Consider the following 20,328-nt stretch of genomic DNA (forward strand, 5'->3'; position numbering starts at 1 on the left):
ATCTCACTGTGTGGGCTAGCCCTGGAGCTTGCTAAGATGTGTGTCAAGTTGGCCTCAAACTCACAGAGATCCCCCTGCCTCTACCTGTCCATTTCTGGTATTCCCAACCAAGCATGGCGCCTAAGGGATTTGAAAATAATAGGCTATTTCAATTTCACTAGAGGTGTGTATTCCATTCTCATCCTGAGATCAACAGGGCTAAGACTGTCTCTGCTATGTGTTTAGGGGGACCCCTCCCCCATTTCTATAGTAGGGCTACAGCAGACCTGTGGACACAGGCCTTCTTTGTGTGGTGCTGACACTGCCTCGGGGTTCAGGAACTGGCTCTGCTGATTAAAGAATTAAAAGTCAGGAAAAGTTTGAAAGTCAAGCAAAGTTAAACTTTCTCTAAGAGGACAGTTAGTTGTATTAACCTTTAAAAACAAAAACACAGAGCCAGGCAGTGATGACACACGACTTTAATCCCAGCATTTCCGGGGAAGAGGCAGGTGGATCTCTGAGTTCGAGGCCAGCCTGGTCTGCAGAGTGAGTTCCAGGATAGCTAGGGAAACAAAGAAAAATGGTGACTCTAAAAACAAACAAACAAACAGGAGCCAGGCAAAGTGGTGCGTGCCTTTGACCAAATCTCTTGGAAGATGGAAGCAGGTGGATTTGTGTGAGTTCAAAGCCAGCCTGGTCTACATAATGAGTTTCAGCCAGCAAGGAGACCCTGTTTCAAAAGAAGAAAGGGGGGGGGAGGAAGAGGGGAGAGAGATGGGGGGGGGAAGAAGACAAGACCAAGAGCGGGGCAGGACAGCATTGCGCAGAGGCAGGAAATGGAGAGGAAATGAAGTCGTGCTACTGAGTTAAGCTCACATGAAGGTCACCCATGGTCAGAGAGAGCGTTAGCACAGGGGTTCTCAACCTGCGTGTCTTGACCCCTTTGAGGGTTGAATGACCTCTCACAGGGGTTGGATATCAGATATCCTGTGTATCTGATATTTGTGCTACAACTCATAACAGTAGAAAAATTATGTTTATGAAGTAGCAATAAAATAACTTTATGGTGGGGGGGGGGGTCACCACAACATAAGGAACCGTATTAAAGGGTCACAGCATTAGGAAGGCTGAGAATCACTGCTTTAGAGAAGGACTAAACAATCTCAAAGAACCAGGAGAAAAAACTTACTCGGGCCTTGTCCAGTAGCAGAAGGAAAGAAGCAAAAAGGCAGACAGACCCAGCTCGAGTTTCATGGCAGCTCATTGGGGCCAGGAATTCTGGGAAGGAAAAATATGGCATCTCATTAAAGGGATAACTACTTTAATTATCTCTTTAGCATGGCTTATGGTGAGCCTGCCTTCCAAGGGTGGCCCTGTCTTCCTGGGGTGGGGTGTGTGTCAAGGTGTCTGCTAGCCAGGTGGCTACTTCACTGGACCAGTTTATTTATGTTTTGAGTAGCTTGGAATACTAGGTCTCCACATAGGCCAGAGGTTTCAGCCTCTTGACCTGGAGGAAGCAGTTTTCTATAATTGGGCTTTTACTGTTGCTGCACCAGCATCTGCGAGTGTTTCTCACACTGCAAGGTGACTGTCTGGGTAGTCCAGATATCAGGCCTTCCTGGTTGGTTCGTTTTGCCTGCCTGGAGGGACTCCTTGACTGTCACGTGAAATGCCATCAGTCATTGCCTTGCTGACTCCAAGTTACAAGTACAGAGGGCTGGATGGGACTCTTCCAAGCCAGCCTCAGGGTGCTCTGAGCAGGAGCAGACAGCCAGAGACAGAGGCCTCCGTAGACAAGCTCCGTACACTACTCGTTTCTTCTCCCAGTGACCTTCTAGGCCCGGCAAGTGGGCCATGTCCAAGGCCAGAGAGCAGCACGGGATGACTGCAGTGAATCAAGCCTAGGAGAGGTCTGCTGTGGGAACTGTCCCTGCCCGTGTCAGAATGAGCCCAAGGACAGACTTGGAGTCTCCATCTCTCTTTGTCCTTGTGTTTCCAGGACTCTACCTCAACAGGGAGGCCGTGGTCCCGATGGATAATGTCCTGGTGCTCTGTACATTCTACAGATGTGTAACGCACATTTATTTCCTGACTGCTCCCCCGACCAGAGCTGACTGTTCCTTAGGAACAGCAGGCACACAAGCATCCGAAAGCCAGAGGACATTATAAGTCAGTCCTCTCCTGCCGCATGTGGTCCCAGGGATTGAACTGAGGTCATCAGGTTTGGGTGCAAGCCCCTTTACCTGCTCAGCCTTCTCACTGGCGCTAAGTTGGTTTTTTGTTTTGTTGCTTTTCTTTCATTAAGATCTATTACGTTTATTTACTTGGGGGGTGGTGCACATACAAAGGTCCAGGGACAGTTTGTGAGAGTTGCTTCTCTCCTGCCACCATGTGGACTCAAGGGTCGAACTCAGCCTGTCAGGCTTCTGCACGCAGCAAGAGCTTTACCTGCTGAACCATCTTGCATTGGTGTTTTGTCTGCATGCATGTCCGTGTGGCGGTGTCAGGTCCTCTGGAACTGGAGTTGCAGTTGTGAGCTGCCTTGTGGGTGCTGGGTCCTCTGGAAGAGCAGCCAGTGCTATCTTTCCAGTCCCTCAAATATCTTTTGGATATTTGTTCTCCCCGGTATCGTTTGCTGAAAACTCTTCTTTCCCCTATGATTCCTCTTGGTCTCGACACCTTTGTCAGAAATCAGTGAATGTGCACATGAGGGTTTGTTTCTGCCTTCTCACTTCCATCCCACTGGTCTGTGGTCTTCGTGTTGGTACCCATTACTGTAGCTTAGTCTCTCCTTCCTTCCTTCCTTCCTTCCTTCCCTCCTTCCTTCCTTCCTCCCTTCCCATCATTTAAGAACACTCCGAGGGTGGGAGTCCAGTCTGGGGCCCTGCTGTGACCTCGGGGTCCAGTCATTTGTGGAATGACAAGGTTACTAAAGAATCCATGGTGATTCCCCCCCAAGTCCCCCTTGGAGACGCCTGCTGGCTCTTCAGGGTTGGGCCACTTCTCTGGGTAACTACTGCCCTCACCCTAAGCCTGACCCATCCTCTGAGTCCCATGCTCTCTGCTGCCCCTCCCTCGAGCGCACTGTGTCTTGTTTCTCTTGCCATCTCACAGGAGAAGCCATCTTTCTGGCTCACTTATCTTCTTGGAATCAGAAAGTTTCCTTTGGTGACCAAGAACAGTGTCCAGCCCTACCTGGGTGGTGGCAACTGCCCGCCAGGCACAGCTGCGTGTGCTTTACGGCCTGCCGCACACGTTTGGCAGACTGACCTAATTATAAAAAATAATAAGGCACATTTATAAAGTACATAAAAATAAAACAGAAAAAAAAAAACCTTGCCACCCAGAGGCAGTCCCTGTTAACATTTTGATATGCTTCCTTCTTGGTTTTAAACACATTTTTCTGTAGCTGAGATCACACCATACATAATTTCATCTCTAATTTTGTCGTTTATAACAGTGTTTTCTCTTATCATTAAACTTTGTTGAAGATTTTTTTCCTTAACATATTAGGGTTTTAAGAGTGCTTTTGTTGTTGTTTGCTTGTTTGCTTGCGTGCCGAGACAGTTCTCGCCTATCCCTGACTGTTCTTAAAGTGCTGTGTAGCTGAGAATCTGGAAGTCCTGAGACCTTGAGATCTTGCTTCCACTCCCAAGAATACCCCACACGCAGCTTCATATTAGAGTTCTAAATTATAAAAACAATAACAATCACCGTAGAGAATTAAATTAACTCAGAACAAGAGGAAATCACTTGGAACGGTTTAGTTTTATCCTGGAAGCTTTTGTCGTTGTGGCTTCCGTCGTTTTGCAGACAGCATTTCTTAGCAGTAGCTGTCCTGGAGCACGCTGTGTAGCCTGCCCCACCACACAGCACCGCGGCTTCCAAACGTCAGTAACTCCAGTGAGACGAAGGCTTCGCAGCCCCAGAACTGAAAGCGCTTGGCTCGAACAATAACTCGAATGAACGTACATGAAACACACTCACATATACTTGGAAAATAAGAAATCGTTTTTGAAAGTGCTGAGACCTAGCCTGGCAGTGGTGGTGCACATCTTCAGTCCCAGCACTCAGGAGGCAGAGGCAGGGGGATCTCCATGAGTTCGAGGCCAGCCTGGTCTATAGGATGAGTTCCAGAACAGCCAGGGCTACACAGAGAAACCCTGTCTTTAAGAAAAAGAAAGGAAGGAAGAAGGAAGAAAGGAAGGAGGGAGGGAGGGAAGAAGGAAGGAAGGAAGGAAGGAAGGAAGGAAGGAAGGAAGGAAGGAAGTTGGTGAGATGGCTCAGAGGGTGAAAATGATAGCCATGAAAATCTGCTGACTCAAATTCTATCCCTGGAACCCACATAAAAAACAAGGTAAAAGTAGAAAACTGTCTCCCAAAAGTTATCCTCTGCCACCTACACAGATAGCATGACACCTGTGTGCCTAAACTCACACACAACTCTCACACACACACACACACACACTCACATACTAACACACGCATATACACGCAAACACATTCATATACACATTCACACACTAACACAAACATACACACACACACCACTAAACACGAATACATAAATAAAATTTAAGCAACAGTTATGTGGTTAACTGAGGCCTGAGGATTCAGGAAAAGCCACCATATAATGTCAGGCCAGGTGCCAAGGCCTGGCCTGGATGATAGACTACAACTCTAAGCCAAAGTAACCCCTTTCCTCCCCAAGCTGGCTTTGTCCCAGCATCTTATCACAGCAATAGAAGCCCAGACTAGAGTGTCTGCAGAGACGGCGCAGCAGCTAACAGCATTTGTTCTTCTTCTAAAGGAGACCCCTGTGGGTTCAATTCCCGGCACTCACATCGCAGCCCACAACCCTCTCTGTAAATCCAGTCACAGGGGATCCAACAGCTTCTTGCCGTCAGGCACACGGTAGACAGAAAGACATGCAGGCAAAGCACCCATACACATAAAAATACATTTACTTTTAAAGGAATGAATAATATGTGTGAAACCCTCTCATACCTGGCAGGCAACAGTAACTCATGTGATTTTCCTCATCCCTCGGGAAAATAGCAAACACTGATGCGAATACCATTACACATGCCTGCCATCCTAGCACTCTAGAGGCTGAGGCAGGAAGAGCCTAAGGTGGAAGCTAGCCATGATTACATGATGAGACCTCACCCCCAAAACTCTAAAAACTAAAAGAAGTAAATGTCAAAAATTACGTTAACAGACGAATATGTTACATACCTGTAATTCCAGTATGCGGGTGGTAGAGACAGTGGGATCAATAATTTAAGACCATCCTTGGCTACATAGTGAGTTTAAGGCCAGCCTGAGCTACATGAGACCTTGCCTCAAAAAAAAAAAAAAAATTAACATTTTCTTCAAAAGGCTCTGTTCATTGTTTTGACTTTTTGTTTTGGAGATGTTTTATTTTTATTTAGGGGTGTGTGTGTGTGTGTGTGTGTGTGTGTGTGTGTGTGTGTGTGTTGGGGGATGGTCAAGGAAGGCGTGCATTGAATGCAGTGCCCACAGAGGCCATAAGAGGGTACTAATACCCAGGAGGTAGAGTTATAGTAGGCTGTGAACCACTTAACATGGGTGCTGTGAACTCAACTTGGGCCCTCTGGGGGGGCAGTCTATACCCTTAACTACTGAGCCATCTCTCTAGCCCCTCTAAAATATTTTAAACAAGCACTGAAAAATAACAAAATTGGGCTGGAGAGATGGCTCAGCAGTTAAGAGTACCCGACTGCTCTTCTAGAGGTCATGAGTTCAATTCCCAGCAACCACATGGTGGCTCACAACCATCTGTAAAGAGATCCGATGCCCTCTTCTGGTGTGTCTGAAGACAGCTACAGTGTACTTATATATAATAAATGAATAAATAAATCTTAAAAAAAAAAAAGAAAAATAACAAAATTGTTCCTGCTCGTGGTAGAACACACCTTTAATCCAAGCACTTGGTAAAGCAAAGTCTGGTGGATCTCCATGAGTTCAAAGCCAGTTGGTCTACATAGTAAGTTCTAGGCCAGTCAGGAAATAAAATAAAATAAAATAAAACGGAAAAAGAAAAAGACTAAGTGTTTTTTTTTTTTTTTTTTTTGGTTCTTTTTTTCAGAGCTGGGGATCGAACCCAGGGCCTTGCGCTTCCTAGGTAAGCGCTCTACCACTGAGCTAAATCCCCAACCCGACTAAGTGTTTTTTTATTTCTTTGTTTATTTGCTTGGATAAGGTCTCACGATATGTAGCCCTGGCTGGCCTGAAATTCACTATGTAAACCAGGTTGTCTTCAAACTCCGAGATCTGCTTGTCTCTGCCTCCCCAAGTGCTGGAATCCAAGGTGTGTGCTGTTAACACTGACAAAGGAAGAGGATTGTTGTTTTTACAGTGCCTCGCAAATACCTGGCTGGCCAAAGATGACCTTGAACTTCTGACCTCCTGCCTCACCTGTCTGAGTTTGGGGATTATGTGTGGCACCATTCCCTCTTGTGGAAAGAATGAAGGACAGACCCACAGACCCACATCCAGCGGAGCTGGTACCCCGTGTGGAGTTTCTACTACTGCCACCACCACAGCCCTGAACCTCAGAGCCAGGTCCTTAGGGAGCAGTCTCAGGCTGTAACATCTGGGACCAGGAAGCTGCAGTTTGCTGTGTTTGTACACACTGATCAATCATTAATAAACGCTCAGACTCCAGAGAAAAGTTTTGCCCGTTTCTCTTTATCCTGGGCAATGTGTCACACCCTTGTCAAAATACACTGTCGCTCAAGACTTCACGCATGCAGGCCTTTCTCCATTCTCCATAGCCCTGCAACTGGGCTGTTGTTACAGAATGACTACTTAACATTTAAACAACGCCATAAGTAATTCTCATGACTGCGGTCATCTCAGTACACGTAAGTACAACATGTCCACACATCGAGAGAGTTTTCATGGCACCAAGTGCCACCCACATCTGTATAGTCATCAATTCCGGCACAATTGCATGGGTGTTTAGGGTTAAAGATGGAGAAAGTTATGACATGGTGACATCACAGAACTGAAAGTGCTGTAGTTCACTGAACAGGTCCCAGACTGTTTCTTGGCACACTCAGGTACAACCTGAGCGTCTGGGACCTCACGATGACTTTCACGGCCCTCAGATCTCCCTGGTGAGCTCCAAGTGGACAGACTCCTGGCCACCACTGCTAGTTCACATGTCTGACCCCAGGAGAGCTGAGAAAGTGCCAGACACTCGTGGATTACCTGAGGGAACGGCACACAGGTGGCCTCCTGCGTTGCAGACGCCATTTATGGAGTGTGTAGGATACAGCCCTGAGGTGTGAGGTTGGAAAAAGCCAGTTTTGGCATCAGGCTGACCCATAATGAGGACTAAACAGGATGCCAAAGCCATACATAAAAACATATCCAAGTTTATAAGCACCCAGGCCTCTGCTTTCTGGTGGGCCTTGCCTCTGGCTAGGCCCATACAGGCTAACAGAAAGCTGCACACAAAGGGTTGGCAGCTAAGCAAGGGCCTCCGGAGGTCCCAGGGTAGGAAAAGCCCTTGTGCTATGGAAACATTCAATGAGGAGTCAGGCCAGGGCTCTACTTAAACCTAAAAGCTTGAGGGGTTGGGGATTTAGCTCAGTGGTAGAGCGCTTGCCTAGAAAAACGCAAGGCCCTGGGTTCGGTCCCCAGCTCCGAAAAAAAAGAAAAAAAAAAAAAAAAACCTAAAAGCTTGAAAGGTCCATGTCTTTCCCTGTCACTCCTCAGACACCTTGGCCTTGTGTGACTAAGACACATGACCTCCCTAAGACACCTCCCTACGAGGCAGCTATCGAGAGCTGGTTAGTGTGTAATTAATTAATGCACACATACAGAAAGCGAACATCAGGGAGTTGGGGATTTAGCTCAGTGGTAGAGCGCTTGCCTAGGAAGCGCAAGGCCCTGGGTTCGGTCCCCAGCTCCAAAAAAAAAAAAAAAAAAAACAAAAAAAAAACAAAAAAAAAAAAAAACCCAGAAAGCGAACATCTCTGCACCCCCAGGATCCAGCGGGGCACCCGACATGGTCAAGCACAAAGATGCTTCTTCTAAATTGCTCAGAAGTATCTTCCTTGAAACTATTGGATGGCCTCCCATTCTAGGAAATGGTTACAGCACATTCGAGTAAACTGGAGGGGAATCTGCACGGCACTTGATGGGAGAAGTAACCATGCTTTCTATGAAAGAATTATAAGAAGGTAAATTGAGAACACATGAAATGCCAGAGTTGTACGAAATTTTCCAAATAAAACATTTTCAAAATTTTAATGAGAAACCTGAGCTTGCTTCCACGAGCATAACTTTAAAAAAATAATAACGTATTTTATTCAACCCAATATATCCCACTATTATAATTTCAACATGTCACTCGTGGGTTAGTTTACATTCTTGCTTTCTTATTAGGTTCTCTAGCCGAACAGAACTAAGGGAATACACACACATGCACACACACACACACACACACACACACACACACACACACACACACACACCCCTGTATAACTTAGAATTTAATAAGTCAGCTTAAAGCAGTCACAACAGCAGGACCCCACCTGAGAGCTGAGTAGTTACTCAGAGCTTGGAGCCGAAAGCCTGAACAGTCGAGGCAACGACCCCTATCAGTCCACAAGGCAGCGTGCCTCAGTAGTCCCGACCTACCACCAGAAGCCCAGCAGGTTCCTGGAGAACCACTGGGCTCGGTCCACATGAAAGCTTAGGAAGCTGCTTCTGCTATGAGCGGAAGGGTCAGCCGCACGGCAGATCAACTGAGTGACCAGAGAGGGCAACTGAGTGCTGGAGAGATGGCTCAGCGGTTAAGAACACTGACTCTCTTCCAGAGGTCCTGAGTTCAAATCCCAGCAACCACATTGGTAGCTCACAACCATCTGTAATGAGATCCGATGCCCTCTTCTGGTGTGTCTGAAGACAGCGATAGTGTACTCACATACATGAAATAAATAAATTTTGGAGGGGAGGGCAGGGGAGGGGAGGTGAACTGGGGTGAGACACAAACTTGTTTATCAAATCTGTTACCTGAAGATGCCATCCAGGGTGGACTGGGGCTTCCCAATCAGGGCAATGAGGAGAGTTCTTCAGGCAAGGCTCCTATGCAAGTGATTCTAATATGTGGTAAGCTGACATTAAAACCAACAGTTATATGTACTAAGATAGACATCTAATGTGTGTTTTATAGACAGAACACTTCAGTTTGGCTCAAGAGTTCACAGAGTGGAGAGGGAGAGAGGGAGAGAGATTGTGTACTGTAGAGGGATCCCTGGAGCTTGAGTCACAGGTCACTGGGAGCCACCCGATATAAGTACTGGACATCAGACTTATGCTTAATTGCTGAGCCATCTCTCCAAGCCTAAATAGCTCTAAAGTGTTCCTTGTATACACTTGAAATGGATATAAGTAATTGCCAGTGAAGACGTTTTACTGGTTATCTATTTAAGTCCTGAGTTACTGCTCATCAACGTGAAATACTATCCTACTAGATATTTTAAAAATTAAAACACTGCCCAAAGTTACACCCATGAAGTCTCACCAACATGGCTGCCTAACGGGACCTGAACAAGGGTGACCCAACATGGTAGCATGGAAGATGGAAAGCTCCTGTGGACTCAACCCTAGACAAAGAACTGCAGACAGCTAAGGAGAACTGAGCGCAGGAGAGAGGCTCTTCCCCGGGGAGGAACTCACCACTGCTTATCCAATGCCAAAGGTCAGCCCTGAAAACATACGTGCCAGCAACACTGCTGCCGTGGTTTCTTTATGCTCAGCCCAGGGAGTGGTGCAATTAGGAGGAGTGGCCTTGTTGGAGGAGGTGTGTCACTGTGGGCGTGGGCTTTAAGACCATCAGCTGCCTGGAAGCCAATAGTCTGCTAGCAGCCTTCAGATGAAGATGTAGAACTCTCAGCTCCTCCTGCGCCATGCCTGCCTGGAGGCTGCCATGTTCCTGCTTTGATGATAATGGACTGAACCTCTGAACCTGTAAGCCAGCCCCAATTAAATGTGGTCCTTGGTCGGGGTTGGGGATTTAGCTCAGTGGGTTCGGTCCCCAGCTCCGAAAAAAGAAAAAAAAAAAAAAAAAGAGTTGCCTTGGTCATGGCGTCTGCTCACTACAGTAAAACCCTAATTAACACAACTGCGCAGGGGCTGGAGAGATGGCTCAGTGGTTAGGAGGGCTCACTGCTTTTTCAGAGGTCCTGAGTTCAAGTCCCAGCATCCACATGGTGGCTCACAGCCATCTGTAATGAGATCTGATGCCCTCTTCTAATGTGTCTGGAGACAGCGACAGTGTACTCACATATAATAATAATAATAATAATAATAAATTCACTTTAAAAAAAGACAACTGCGCAGACTGCAGTTGATATTTATGTATTTAGGGATACACCCACACACACAACAACAACAATTCAAAAGAGGTCATGAGCTTTTGTTTTGTTGTTGTTTTGTTTGTTTGGTTTGGTTTTGTGTTGTTTTTGTTTGTTTGGGTTTTTTTTTGGGGGGGTGACAGGGGAAGGGTTGAAACAGGGTTTCTTTGTATAATAAGACCTGGATTTACTTATAGACCAGGCTGGCCTTGAACTCACAGTGATCTAACTTAAGGCATGTGCCACCATGCTCAGAATGGAGCCATGAGGGTTTTTTTTTTGTTTGTTTTTTTAAAAAAACATTTTTTTTTTTGGTTCTTTTTTTTCGGAGCTGGGGACCGAACCCAGGGCCTTGCGCTTCCTAGGTAAGCGCTCTACCACTGAGCTAAATCCCCAGCCCCTACATTTTTTTTTCAAATTTTTTTTTCTTTTCTTTTTTTTGGAGCTGGGGACCGAACCCAGGGCCTTGTGCTTGCTAGGCAAGCGCTCTACCACTGAGCTAAATCCCCAACCCCTAAAAAAACATTTTTTTAAAAAGGTTTATTCATTTAATATGTATAAGTACACTGTAGCTGTCTTCAGATACATCAGAAGAGGGCATCAGATCTCTTTACAGATGGTTGTGAGCCACCATGTGGTTGCTGGGAATTGAACTCAGGACCTCTGGAAGAGCAGTCGGAGCTCTTAACCGCTGAGCCATCTCTCCAGCCCTGAGGCATGAGTTTTAAAGAGAGAAAGGGGGACTACATCAGAAGACTTAGAGGGAGGAAAGGGAAGAGGGAAATGATGTAATTATAGTCTCAAAAATCAAAATAAATTTTTTAAAAAATCTGTCCAAAATGGAATAAAGATGAAAATAGTTTAAAACTTATATGTACTGTTAAGGTTAAAGTATGCTTGGCTAGGGTTGGGGATTTAGCTTAGTGGTAGAGCGCTTGCCTAGGAAGCGCAAGGCCCTGGGTTTGGTCCCCAGCTCCGAAAAAAAAAGAACCAAAAAAAAAAAAAAAAAAAAGTATGCTTGGCTAGTTCCCATCTAAATGGATTTCTGTAGAATTCAGAAACTAAAATAATCAAGACTATATGAAGACCATACATTTATAAATAGAAAAAAATTAAAGTACTTTTGCCACCTTTTAAAATTATACTGTAGTTTAAGCCAGTCATGGGGTCACACGCCTTTAATCCCAGCACTAGGGAGGCAGAGACAGGCAAACCTCTGAGTTCAAGGCCAGCCTGATCTACAAAGCTAATTCCAGGACAGCCAGGATTACACAGAGAAAACCTATCTCAAAAAAATATGTAAGTGAACGAACGAATGAATGAATGAATGAACAACAAAGTGTACTGAAGTTAAAACAATCTTTCAAAAATTTAAGGGCTCTGAATAATATTTTTGGAGCTGGGTGTACTGACGCATGCCTTTAGTCCCAGCAGAGATGGATATGTGGATCTCAGTTTGAGGCCAGTGAGTTCCAGGCCAGCCAAGGCTACATAGTGAGACCTTATCTTAAAAAAAAAAAAAAATCAATAACAGCAAAAACAAAACAAAACCAAAAAGGTGTCTTGTGATAAGGTGAAGGATTTTAACCCGTTCAACATTTTTGTACCTATTTCTTTTTTTTTTTTTTTTAAGATTTATTTTATTTATTATATATAAGTACACTGTAGCTGTCTTCAGATACACCAGAAGAGGGCATCGGATCTCTTCACAGATGGTTGTGAGCCACCATGCGGTTGCTGGGAATTGAACTCATGACCTCTGGAAGAACAGTCGGGTGTTCTTAACCACTGAGCCATCTCTCCAGCCCTTTGTACCTATTTCTTGAGGATAATGCCAGCCTTCGGATTTGCAACACAGGTACACACTGTGGGAAGAACCACCACCACACACTGGTGAGTGCCCGGCAAAGGCCAGGAGTCAGCAGGGCTCCAGAAGGGGCAGCTGCAGCAGCATCTAGGAGTGTTGCAGTCCTGATGCAGCCCCACACTCTCCACTGCCTTAGCTGGTGAGCGGCTCTCTGGATACTCCAGGCATGGACCCAGCAGCGTCCTGATGCCCTTCACCTCTGCTGCACGGGCAAGGCCAGTTTGCAGCAGCTTCTGAGGCAGCCACTTCCAAGTCTAGGGACCCAGTTCTGTCCCCATCCCAACCCTTCTTCATCCCTGTGCTTACTCTCCGTCACTCTCTGAGAAGCCCCAACGCTGGTGATGCTTCTTGAAGCGACTGCTGATCCACCTCAAAGACTGTGGATGTAATAATTGGACCTGCCCCCTACCGAGTTGCATCCTGTTTTGTTTTTGAGATGGGATTTCACTATGTAGCCCTGACTGACCTGGACCTCTCTGCGTACCACGGCTTGAACTTACAGAGGTCTGCCTACTTCTGCTTCCCAAGTACACAAACGCAAACTCTGTACCACATAAAGCTTTACTGAGATATTACTCACCCGCCATAAAAACCACCAATTTAAGATGTACAGTTGTGGCTTTGAGCATATTCACCAAGCCGTCCAGGGACTTCGGTTCCCTGTTTGTCACGTGGAGAAAATGGCATCCAACCGCATGTAATTGTTGTAAGAGAGAAATGAGATAATAATGTGCTTGGCACATTTCCCAGCGCACGGCAATCTCTCAATAAATTGCCACCGTTATTCCGATAATGAGGTTGATGAGGATGGGAGATGGAGAGGAACAGTCAGATTGTCTTGTTTTCAGGGACACAGAGTGGGGCGCCTGCCCCGGACTCTGCTGCAGGATCTATGGAATTGGTGTGATCAGCTGCGTGCCTCTCCCACCACCGGCAAGCTCTGGTGCCCATCAGGTGTTACGGGCGGAAACCGACAGCTGCTCAACGGCCTTAGGACAGCCGGCCACATAGAAATGCTATTTCTTTTTTGTTTGTTTGTTTGGGGGTTTTATTTGTTTGTTTTTTATTGATTTTTTAAATTTACATTTTAAATGTTACAAATGCTATTTCTTACTGAAAATTAGTGGGAAGAAAAATTCAAGTCAGAAGCAAGATAAGTCACTTCTTTCACTGAAGTTTGATCAACTGCTCCCTGGCCTCAAAAGATTTACTCTCAAGATTTTAAAAACGAAAATAAGTAGTATTTGTTGTTCATGATTCCCAAAAGTAGTGAGTATTAAAACTTTATATATAAGAGAAAAACAAGGGTTTGTTTTTGTTGTTTTGGGTTTTTTTGTTTGTTTGTTTTTTGGGGTTTTTTTTTGTTTGTTTGTTTGATTTTTGGTTTGGTTTGGTTTTTGTTGTTGTTGTTTTTTGTTTTTTTGAGACAGGGTTTCTCTGTGTAACCCTGGCTCTCCTAGAACTCAAAGATCTGCCTGGTTCTGCCTCTTGAGTCCTGGGATTAAAGTTGTGTGCTACCACTGCCCTGTTTAGATAGAAAAAAAAATTTGAATGCTTTTTTTTTTTTTCTTTTTTGAGAAGGTCTCACTCTGGCTCAGGCTGGTCTAGAACTCTTCTTGTAGATAAAACTGGCCTCAAATTTACAGGGAGCTGTGTGCTGCATCTTTCTCTCTCCCGAGTACTGGGATTAAAGGCTTATGTTACCTTGCCTGGCTAGGAATTTAAATGTTCTTTCCACAGATATCCTGACCGTCTGAGGGGATGGAGATGAGCTGACCATTCCACAGTATTTATGTCCACTGGACTAAGATCGTTCAGAATGACAAGATGGCTCCTCAAGTGGAAGCATTTGCTATGATAATCTGATACCAAATTCAGTCCCCAGCACCCACAATGGAAGGAGAAAACTAACACCCAAAAGTTGTTCTCTGATATCCACATATGCACACAATGAAGAGCAAGGACAAGAGCCTGTGTATGCACACACTTAAACACATGTGCGCGCACACACATACACACACACATGCACACGTGCACACACACAAATAATAAGTAAACATTTTAAAATAGGGGCTGGAGAGATGGCCCAACAGTTATGAATATGTACTGCTCTTACAGGGGATTCAAGTCCAGTTCCAGCAGTCACACTGATGGCTTACAATCCTCTGTAACTCCAGCTTTTAGGGATCTGACACCCTCTTCTGGCCCCACAGGGACCTGGCCCCACAGGCACCTGTGCTCATGTGCACAAACCCACGCATATACAAATAATTTAAAATGACAATAAAAAGAAAAGCCAGTGTGGTGGCCCACACCTCTAGTTCCGGCTCTTGTGAGGCTGATGCAGAGATCGCTCAGAGACTGCAGCCAGCTTGGTCTACCTACTGAGTTCCAGGCTGATCTGATGAAACCCTGTTTATAAATAAATAAATATGAAAGCCAGACAAACCCTTAAAGGCTGCTGATGTGCATTCTGGTGACCCCGTCATTCAGGCAGACAGAGGGCAAATTCAGATTTTTGGCTTTTGTGTTTCTTCTTTGTTTTGTTTGTTGCTGTTGGTTTTGAGACGGTGTTTCAGAGAGGCTAGGCGTCCAAATTGCTGTATAACCAAAGCTGACTGGAGCCTCCTGTGTCTCCTTCCAAGGTGCTTAGATTACAGCTGGACTGTGTCACCACATCCACCACTTAATATGATGCCAGGGATGTAGGACTGAGCCTCACGGCTGGTCCTCTGTTTTGTGTTGCAAGATAGGGTCTCACTATCACATCCAAGTTGACCTCAAACTCATGGGCTCAAACAGTCTTCCTACCTCAGCTTCAGGGCCTCCCGCCTTAGCCTCCTCAAGGCCTAAGATTACAAACTTGCACTAACAGGCATGGTTTATATATATTTGAGACCTGTCTCAAAAAATATATATGTATATAAAATGTACACACATATGTATATAAACATATATATGTATGTCTGTATATATACATATATATGTGTGCATCTATATATGTGTATATATTTTTAAATAGTTATTTATCTACTTGTTTATTTTGTGATGAGGTCCTACTGTGTCACTTTGACTGGTCTGTAACTCACAGAGATCCACCTGTCTCTTTTCTTGTTGGCAATTGTCACTCCAGGTCTCTTGGAAATGGAGGAGCAAAGCGAAAAGTTACTTCATTTCCCAGTAAACAAGAAAGAAGGGGATTCTGGGGTTGACGTTTAGTAGCAGAGCATCCCAATGAGGAGGGCGGTGAGTGGCGGGAGACCACACAGAGAGGGAGCTGGCCTGGTGAGGAAGGCAACCCCATCATGATTAGGCACTGAGCAGCCAGTGGGATTCGGTGCCCTGTCTCTCTCTACACCTGCTTGTGTTCTGGTTTGATCTCTCACTTCATCTTCCCTCTCCCTCTTTCTCCTTCTGCCCTGTATCAGGTACTTTGGTCACTGTGACAGAGTATTTAACATAAAAACTTGGAAGACTTTGTTTTGGTTCGTGGCCTCTGAGGGCTCAGTCCTTTATGGCCAGGAGGTGCAGCAGGTCCTCATTGTGGAGGACCCAGAGGCAGAGGAAAGTCCTCTCTAGCTTTCTCCTTTTCTCTAGCCCAAGCACCCGGCTGATACCTAACCCACATTCGGGTGGGTCACCCACCTTGATTTATCCTTGTGAACATCCTCAGGATTGTACCCCATAATCCATTGAAGTTGACAGTGAGGATGGACCATCACATTCCTGTAGTCTTTCCTGAAGTCACTATTTATTTTATTTTATGTTGCTTTGAGACAGTTTTGCTATATAACCCTGGCTGGCCTGGAACTTCCTATATGGACCAGGACTCCTTGTGGGAATCCTTTTTGTCTCTGCCTTCTCAATTCTGAAGTCACAGGTGTGCATCACGAGACCTGGCTCTTCTCCTTCTGGGTCACATTATTTTGTTTGTTTCTTCATGTGTCGGAAAGCACAGAGAACATGTCATTCTGTGTATAGTTTATTTTACTTTACATGATATCCTCCATCTTCATTCACCTACTGAAAATTAAACCATTTCATCCTTCTTCATGGCTGAGTAGTACTCCATTGTGATATTGTCTCAGGCAGCATTCTATAGATGTGAAGAGACACTCTGATCATGGCAACTGTTAAGGGGAAGTATTTAAATGGGGCTGGCTTACAGTTTCAAGGGCTTAGTCCATTATCATCATGGTGGGAAGGAAGCATGGCAGCTTGCAAGCAGACATGGTGCTGAAAAAGTTCTACATCTGATTTCACAGGCTATAGGAAGAGAGAGACAGAGACAGAGAGATACACAGAGACAAAAACAGGAAGGGAGGGTGAGCACTCCTCTGAGCCTGGCTTGGGCTTCTGAAACTCCACAGCCCACCCCCAGTGACACACTTCCTCCAACAAGGCCACACCTCCTCATCCTTCTCAAGTAGCACTGCTCTCTAATAACCAAACATATGCATCTACGAGAGCCATCCCTATTCAAACCACCACAGATATATAGTGTGTCTTCTTTACCATTCATCGGCTGGTGTAGACTGATTCCACGGCTCTTCTACCGTTTATAGTGCTGCGCCGAACAAACGTAAGTGGGCGGGCACTTTTGCATGCTCACCTCATTTCAAATAAGTGCCCAAAGTGTTGCAGCAGGATCATGGGATAGATCTGTAGGTCGTTGTTGTGAGAAGAAGGCTCTCTCTTTCAAAGTTTTCATGTCACTATGTGGCTCTGTGTGAAGAGCATGTCACATGCGTATGGGTACCTACAGAGGCCAAAAAGAGGACAGAAGGTTCCCTAGAGATAGAATTACAGGCAGTTAATGAGCTGCCCAGTATGGCTGCAGGGAACTGAAATGAACTGGTCCACAGCAACAGTCCATGTTCTTAACTGCCTCTCTCTAGACCCTACTTGTAGCTTTTGAAAAGTCTCCACATTGTTTCCAACAGTCGCTAGATTAACTTGTGTTCCTGCCAACACTGTAAGAGGACTTCTCAGGTTGACACTTCATGCCCTTACTGAAGTGCGCTCTCTCTCTCTCTCTCTCTCTCTCTCTCTCTCTCTCTCTCTCTCTCTTTCTCTCTCATTCTCTCTCTCCTCCCCTCTACAATTTCGTAGAGCTCAAGCTGTGACAACAGCTCTGGGTCAGAAGTCACCTTAGAGCCACCTTGTGCAGCTAGGAGTTTAGATAAGGCCCAAAAGCCAGAGGTAGAAACCTGCTACTGAGAACTAAATGGCCTTGAGGCGTGTGAGTGGGTCATAAAAGGCTGGGGACAAGTTGATGGGAAGGGAGACACCACCTGGTCTCTGTCTCCTTTCAGCAGGTGTGGCTTCAGGGAACCAATTCAATACCTGTCAGCAGGTTCAGTTGTGGCCAGCAAAAGTACTGCTTCCAGCGATCAATCAATTCTCTCTCTCTCTCTCTCTCTCTCTCTCTCTCTCTCTCTCTCTCTCTTTCTCTCTCTCTCTCTCCCTCCCTCCCTCCCTCCCCTCCCTCTCTCCTGCATTCCAGAACATAGAGACTAAAATGCTTAAAGGGGCACAGAGTATGGGGACAGCTGAAGAGGGACTAGAACCACAAACCTGAGGGGAAGAGAGCTTTGTCCTGGGTCTCTTAAACTTCATGTTTAGAGAGAACTTAGACTCAGTTGCCTCTGATGATGCCCTGGCCTGGCTCACGCTGTTGTAGTCACGCTCTCACATCTGTGGACCTTAGAGTTGCTTTGCCTAGTGATGCCTTGTCACATGGACCCTCCAGTGGGGCCTTCCCAGGCAAACCTGGGCCTTCCTGGGCAAACCTGGGCCTTCCCCAGCAAATCTGGCCCAGATAACTTGCAAACGAGCTGAACTGTTTGGGCAAGTTATTTAACTTCTATGTCTTTATTTATCTTTTTATATCAAATGAAAACAGTCCTCCTACAAATGTTTTGGCATTTGCTATGTAGTAAGGTATAACTATAAAATATACCATATTAGGCTGGGTATGGCTCAGCTGATTCAGTGCTCCCTTAACATGATTATGCCATGGGTTCGACACCCAGCACTTCATCAACTAGGTATAATAGCACATGCTTCTAAGCCCAGTACTACAGATATAGAAGAAGAGAGGTCAGAAGTTCAAGGTCTGGGGCTACAAACTGCCTACCATTTAAGAGTGTATACTTCTCATAAAAACAAAATCAGAAACCATAATATAAACAAAAGAAAAGGGAAAAACAAAACAAACAAACAAACAGAAAGTCAGACCAGGTAAAGCATTGTGAGCCAAAAAAAAAAAAAAAAAAAACAAAAAACAAAAACCTCCCAAACTATCAGTGAGGTCATTTTGTGTTGACATCTACTGCTGGGCGTGGGGCTTGCCCTTAACTTTGTATACCCAGTGATAGTCTGATGGAGAAAGCTGATTTTGCCTTTATGAGTGGTTATCAGATAGAGATAGCTTCTGGATTAGGGTTGGGGACTGTGTCCTCTTCCTGTCCCAATGCTGGGACCCTATCCGGCTTAGTCCTATGCAGTGCTCTCCCAGGAAGTAAACGCCTGTGCCAGGAAGCCCACAACCACCTAGAACTGCAGTTCCATGGGAGTTCAACTGTCTTTTCTGACCTCCAAGGGCAGCAGGCAAGAATGTAGAGACTAGACACACGACATAAAAACACCCATACACATTATCTTAGGGTTTCCACTGCTGTGAAGAGACCGTGACCAAGGCAGCGTTTCATTGGGGCTGGCTTACAGGTACAGAGGTTCAGTCCATTATCGTCATGGGAGCATCGCAGCATCTAGACAGTCATGGTGCTGGTGAAGGAGCCGAGAATTCTACATCTGGATCCAACTGCAGCCAGGAGAGGACCGGCATCCTCAGGCAGTTCAGAGGAGCATCTCAAAGCCCACTTGCACAGTGACACACTTCCTCCAACAAAGCCACACCTCCTAATAATGTCATTTCCCATGCACCAAGCATATTCAAACCACCACATACATAAAGGAAAAAGAAAAGAAAAAGACAGGATCTCACTATGGAACCCTAGCTAGCCTTGAACTCACTATGTAGACCAGACTGGTCTTGAACTCATAGAGATCCACCTGCGTCTGCCTCCTGAGTGCTGGGATTAAAGGCATCACACGAACATAGTGAATACTCATAGTTATAGACTCACCCTTCCTGATGGTGCCCACTAGTGTGCAATAGGATGAGAACAATAATGTTTAGTCCCTTGGAGTATAAATTCAGACTCTCGCTCAGCTCTTACCATAGCTCCAGGCTGCCCCATCCGTGGCTGCTGCTTCTCCCTCAGTTGGCTCTGTGTAGAAACCTTGTCTTGAGAGGAGCTGCAAGCTTAAGGGATTTGATTCCTCAGAGGTCTGCTTTCAAATGTCCAGTGTCCTCACAGGGAGGAAGGAATCTGCCATACTCAGGACTTTCTAGCCAACTCAGCCAGGAGGTGAAAACTGCATAGGGTCAGATTTCAAATGATCAGAGGGAAGTCATTCCTATCATTTCCTGTGAGTCAGAATGTGCAAGGTCACCGGCTGGCTTTTGTTCCGTTTGTTTTCTGTTCTAGTCTTGGTTTAATTAAAGCTGTAGGATCTATAATAAAATGAACACCAAATTATCCTAAAAAGTTATGGCCAGTTGCTTTCTTCATCCTCTCCCCTCCCGACAGGTTCTTCTATGATGGCACAGGAAAGGTTGTCAATAAGCAGTGAGCACAAGCTTGATGCATGGATTTACTGTGTTTTAACCTTTGTTTGTTTATTGCTATGGATGAAAACCTGGATCCTCATGAGCTGGGCAAATCTCCTATCACTGAGATTCCCTCTGCCTTGGTTACTTTTTTGTTGCAGTGAATAGACACCATGACCAAGGCAACTTAGAGGGAGATTTTATTAGGGCTTGCATTTTCAAAGGGTGAGTGAATTCCTAAAAAGATTTATTTATTATATTTATTATATAGAAGTACACTGTAGCTGTCTTCAGATACCAGAAGAGGGCATCAGATCTCATTACAGATGGTTATGAGCCACCATGTGGTTGCTGGGATTTGAACTCAGGACCTCTGGAAGAGCAGTCAATGCTCTTAACCACTGAGCCGT

The 20,328-nt window shown here is 45.4% G+C and overlaps 1 long non-coding RNA gene across 2 annotated transcripts; it reads right to left on the reverse strand.

The window, feature by feature from the left end:
- Positions 1–443: 443 nt before the first annotated feature.
- LOC120102484 (uncharacterized) lies at positions 444–19,573 on the reverse strand. Of its 2 annotated transcripts, XR_015686411.1 has the most exons (6): positions 19,485–19,573; positions 16,853–16,999; positions 3,175–3,249; positions 2,428–2,658; positions 1,169–1,257; positions 444–541 (listed from the first exon to the last, which is right to left on the reverse strand). It is a non-coding gene; the product is annotated as an uncharacterized LOC120102484 (long non-coding RNA). The 2 variants fall into 2 exon arrangements; XR_015686412.1 differs by lacking the exons at positions 16,853–16,999; positions 19,485–19,573 and adding an exon at positions 15,886–16,240.
- Positions 19,574–20,328: the final 755 nt, after the last annotated feature.

This window comes from Rattus norvegicus, chromosome 4 (assembly GCF_021556685.1).
Source record: "Rattus norvegicus strain SHRSP/BbbUtx chromosome 4, alternate assembly SHRSP_T2T, whole genome shotgun sequence".
NCBI classification, from domain to species: Eukaryota; Metazoa; Chordata; class Mammalia; order Rodentia; family Muridae; genus Rattus; species Rattus norvegicus.